Raw genomic sequence first — 6,000 nt, forward strand, 5'->3', positions numbered from 1 at the left:
AATGGGAAATAGAACACTTTTGGAGAGATTCAACTTGTAGCCAGATATCCTTTTAACATCGTTCAGGAGATGAGTGATATAAGGTAAGGATGCTGTGGGGTTTGAAAGATACAAAAGAAGGTCATCAGCGTAAAGTGAGACCTTATGAGTGAAGCCCCCCCTAACAATGCCAGGAACTCTGTCGTCAGCTCTGAGAGCTATGGCCAGAGGTTCAATCGCTAAATTAAACAAAAAAGGTGACAGACAGCAACCCTGCCTCACTCCACGCTGGAGGGTGAAGAAATTTGAATTTATAAAATTAGTGCGCACGGCTGCCTGCGGGGTACTGTAAATTATGTTCATCCATGTGAGAAATGTTGGGCCAAAACCGAATCTACTAAGCACCTCAAAGAGGTATGACCACTCAATGCGGTCAAAAGCCTTCTCAGCATCTAGGGAGAGTAAAACCTCAGGTGTATCAGAGGAATGATTAGAATGAAGTATGCTGAGAAGACGCCGCATATTGAAAAAGGATTGCCTTCCAGGTATGAAACCTGTTTGATCAGGAGAAATGAGATCAGAAATAGCAGTTTCCAGTCTGCGTGCTAGAATTTTTGTGAGAACTTTGTAGTCATAGCAAAGGAGGCTTATTGGGCGATACCCACTACATTCCAGGGGGTCCTTGTCCTTCTTTAATAAGACTGTTATTACAGCCTGATTCATTGTGTCCGGCATTCTCTTCGTGGATAAAATGTCTGTATATAGAGAACTTAATATAGGTGCCAATTTATTTGAAAAAGCTTTATAAAATTCAATAGATATCCCATCGGGGCCCGCTGTTTTACCGCTTTGTAAAGAGCTGATGGCTTGTGTGATTTCCTGGCATGTTATAGGGGCATCAATAAGTGTTTGTGCTTCTGTACTAATCTGTGGAATGTCAAGTTTATCCAGGAATTTTTGGATCTCCCCAGAATTAGCATTAGCCTCTGATGTATAGATGTCTGCATAAAAATCTTTAAATTGGTCATTGATAGTCTGTGGGTGGGTGGTGGTTTGACCTGGTGCAATACGGATTTCAGGGATGGCGGTCTTAGCAGTTTTCTGACGTAATTGATGAGCGAGGAGTCTGCCTGCCTTGTCACTGTGTTCGTAGTATGTTTGCTTTGATTTAAAAAGGAGTTGTTCTGTGTCTCTAATGGATAAGCAGTCATACTCTGATTGCAGTAGCAGTCGCTCTTTGTGCAGATTAGAATCAGAAGGATCAGAAGCAGCCCTACAGTCCAGGTCTTTTATCTGTTTAGATAATTTAGTAAGTTGTAAATTACGCATAGATCGCAAGTTGGCTGAGTAGGAGATGATTTGTCCTCTTATATACGCTTTAAACGCCTCCCAAATGATGCTATAGGACACATCAGGTGTTGTATTGGTCTCAAAAAAGTAGTCTATTTGACTATTAATGAAATTAGTGAAATCTTTGTCATTTAATAGCAGTGGGTCAAAGCGCCACGTTCTATGTTTAGTGCTACCATTAGGCATATGGAGGTCTAACTGTAGAGGGCAGTGGTCTGATATAATAATACTGTGATATTTGGAATTGCTGACAAAAGAGAGAGACCTATCATCAACAAGAAAATAATCTATTCTTGAATATGACCTATGTACTGGAGAATAAAAAGAATACTGCCTGGCTGTTGGGTTGCAGCTTCTCCAGGGGTCCTGTAGCTTATAATGATTTAGAAATGACAGAAGCACCTCCCCAGACTTGGAGACATTGGTTTGGGTCCCGACCCTGGACCTATCCAAAACCGGATCAAGAACGCAATTGAAATCTCCTCCCAATACTAGATGATGTGAATTGATATCTGGTAACTTGGCTATAAGTCGTGAGAAAAACTGTGGATTGTCCCAGTTTGGACCATATACGTTGGCTAGGACGATGGGAGTACCAAACAATTTCCCTGAGACTATAATGTAGCGTCCATTTGTGTCAGAGATAACTTGGGATGGGACAAAGGGTGTCCCCCTTTTAATCAAAATTGCCACCCCTCTGGCTCTGGCCCCATAGTTAGAGCAGAATATATGATCAACCCAGCCCCTTTCTAATTTAGAACGTTCAGTAGCCAGAAGATGTGTCTCCTGTAAGAAAACTATATCCGGGCCTAAAGATTTTAAATGTGTGAAAACACGGGTACGCTTAATTGGATGGTTCATCCCCTTTATATTCCAGCTGATGAGACGTGTGGCGCAGGGTGCACAGCTACTTTGTGGAGTCATACAATATTTCAAGTGAACACTTGGGTGATCCAATAGTAAACCGTCCCAATGATGAGCAGACAGAAAACATACATTCAAGAAAACATAAAATACACTGTATAAAAGGAAAAAAAACAGGTGATTATGTACCCAATACCCCTATGCCGACCTCCCCCTAAACTGGAGATCGCATTAACAACCCCTAAAGAGAGGTAATAGCACATGGCTTTACAGGTAGCCTAACTGCTAAACTATGCAGCCTGCAGGGAATAGGAAATGATAATAAACAGAGGTATCTTTCAGACTAGATATCACATACGTTTTTTTGTTTTTTCGTTTTGTTTTGTTAACAAGAATGGCAAGCTGTCCTATCAGACCATTAACCAGATAGCCAAATAACATCAAATGAAATTATGCAAATCAGTGAGGAGAGCAATTAAACTATTAATAAAATAATAATAATAATAATAATAAAAATATTGCCTAGACAGTCTCACACAATGACTATTGCGGCTTTGGCAGTCTTTTTTTTTTTTTTTTTGGCAATGTAATTAGCTTGGCCTACATTAAGGTCAAGCATATTGTAAAACAATTGTAGAGAAACTCTCAAATCCTCATTGACAGCTATTGTCATATTGATAGGCTAGTCATTGTTGGCTGATTAGCTTTAGATACACATAACGATTGAATGTAGAACAACGAGGGAAAGAAACATCACCTTTACAGTCTCCAAGAATGACAAGTGCAAACACGACAGTCAGTCCTCTTGATGGTGAAGAATGTTCTGAGAAACGTATGCACGGGCAGCTTCAGGATCAGTGAAAAACGATTCGGCCCCCTCGAATGTAATGCGGAGCCGTGCTGGGAAAAGAATTCCAAACTTAACTCCTGGGACATCCTTTAGCATCTGTCTGACGCCGTTAAACGCTGTTCGTGCCTTGGCCACCCGCGCAGTGAAATCCGGGTAGACAGAGATGGTCATGTCGGCAACTTGAATCTTCTGTTTGGACCTTGCAAGACGTAGAATATCGTTGCAGTCCTTGTAATAATGAAGGCGCGCTATGACCGCCCTGGCTGGTCCCCCTTCTCGTGGAACTGGCTGTAGTGATCGGTGCGATCTGTCGACCAGAGGTGCCTTTTCCAGATTGAATGCATCTTTGAGCAAAGTTGAAATCGCTGATGTGGAACAACTGCCAGGTGATTCAGGTATTCCAACGATCCTTACATTATTTCTCCGTGACCTCCCTTCTAAATCCTCACATTTGTTTTGAAGAGTATCAGCCAGCTCTGTCAATCGCTTCACATCTCGTTGCAGTGTAGTAACATCGTCACTACAAGTGGACAAACTGTGTTCTGCGCCAGTTAGCGTGCTACGTAGCTTGGCTAATTCTGAGCTCGTAGTGTTTTTGAATTCCTCCAAACCTGATTTTAGAGCCAGAACTTCCGATTTGAAAAATCCCAGTTCGCTTTCGAGTACAGATCGGACCTCCGTTTTCATTGCACCAACCAGGTCTTCGCGTAGTTCACGTTTAAATCCTTCAAAATCGAAAGGCATAGCTGAAGAGCCTTCAGCCGTTTCGCATGAGGTCTGACTAGCTGAAGAAGGCTTCGACGCAGATATGGTCGTTTGTCTTGTTTTGCCGGGTTTACTCGACATCTTGCACGTCTAACAGTTACACAGAGCAAAGGTGTACTTAGTTGACTTGCTGTTTACAGAGGATACCTCTGAAAATAATAGTTTAACCGTAGTTTCCTGCAGAGCTACACCGACACACGTCTTACTCCATGCTTGCTCAGCAGCGCCCCCCAAAATATTGCATTTTCTGTGCGCTCATGTTCTGCAGGGCTATCATGCCACGACGGACAGTCAGACCTCCGATAGAGGGGGGAAAACACAACACAAACACAACACAATTTTTTTGCTCGGACACTCGTGCGGAAGTCTTGTGTCCTGCTCGAGGTAGGTAGGCCTGTTACGACTCGACCTCAATATCATATTCTCCAACCAAGGCGGACTCCACCATTGCAACAACACAAGTGGCGAATCTCAATCTCATTACAAATCAATAGCCTACACATAGGCACGCTTGCCACAGGACATTTTCCTTCTTGTTCAACGATTGGAGGCTAGGCAGTTCTAATCATTTATTTAGATAACTTGCAACACCACAGCAAACTCAGCCCCCGCCCCTCGAGGAGTCTCCCAGAGACGTATCATCAAATAGTCTAGTAGTCTACATTACTAGCCTACTGATATCCTGATGTCCACGTTAACTGTTGATAGCCCATGACATGAGCAAAACACACCGAATGTCTTTTGCAACACTGCACTCGTGTTGTTGCCACCTGCCCCAAACCAGTCTCATCCCTTCTTGACCATATACAGGCTGTTCCTGGCCGTTCCTCGTCTTGTTAACATGTGCAGTTGCTTGGTGGCCATTTCAGGACACTACTTAAATAGAGTTACTTAGCAGTTACTTTAGAAAATGTGAGCACTTTAACTGTAACACAACTGTGCGGTTTAGTTGGCTTTCCAATGATCTCTGATTAATGCTCTGTTTTAGAGCTATAATTTGTTTTCTGTGAGCATTATAGAGTTGGTTACCTTGTCATCATGCCAGATGGATAGTCTAGTAGCCTATAGTGTGCAGTGACAGGTAGTCCCTCACCCTCACTGGTGTTAGTCAGAGCTTGAGGTGGAGGTGCTGTGGCGTATGCCTGAAACACACATTGTCACTTAAACTTTTGTTATGCTGATTTTAGTGACTTCAGACCAGCTGGTGGCTAAAAAGGGACCCATGATTTTATTTTCATAATGTTTTGCTTTCTGTGACATTCATGATGCAACTAAGTCTTTTGGATTCTTGCTGAAATCTGTATTTAATCACTTGGGATGTGTGTTGTTGCTGTTGATATGTTGTGTGTTGTGGATAGGGCTGTATCCCAGATAGCAAAAGATGTTATGTCAACGTTGAGTTTTGGTCAAAATGGTTGATTTGCAGTTATGGTTGAAAATCTAACATATCAATTTACTGAAGTAATTTCAGTTCCTTTTGTTTTTTTGGGGTTTGGCGTCTCGCGTTTACCAATGTTTTGTGCTCCATATGCTCCATTAGCAGTGATATCAGCCTGTTACTGAGAGCCAGTAGCTATACCCTCGTCCAACCTCAGGGTCTGACCTTACAAATGAGCTTCTGGATGAATGGTCAAAAATTCCCATAGACAGACACACTCCTAAACCTTGTGGACAGCCTTCCCATAAGAGTTTAAGCTGTTAACCAAAGTCATATAAACCTTAAAAATGAAAGCTGCAGTTGGCAGATCTGGCAGATTGTGGGGCCAACATTTTTATACTCTCATGCCCCTCCCCTGCTACCACTGAGCACCCTCCCATCGGGTTTGTGCTTGTTTTTTTTTCAACCATATATGTTGCTGACATTAAATTAAAAACCAACATATATTTTCCATGAAATAATCAACATTTCTAACATTTGATTGTGTCATATTGTATGTGTCCTTTATGCTCCTAAATATGTAGTTATAAGATGTGTATTATTACATTATGTTTTTATTTGCATTTTACACAACATTCCAATTGAACCCTAATTGCAGAATAAATTGTTTTAAAATTTGGATTATTGATTTTAGCAAAATATTGTCATGCTATTTGAAAATGTATGTTCAATTTAACCATATAGTTATTGTTCTGAATGGATTCCTGCTGACCCAATGGTCACCCTATTCTAGGAGGTGAAATGAGGTGAACTA

Source organism: Sardina pilchardus, chromosome 4 (genome assembly GCF_963854185.1).
Source record: "Sardina pilchardus chromosome 4, fSarPil1.1, whole genome shotgun sequence".
NCBI classification, from domain to species: domain Eukaryota; kingdom Metazoa; phylum Chordata; class Actinopteri; order Clupeiformes; family Clupeidae; genus Sardina; species Sardina pilchardus.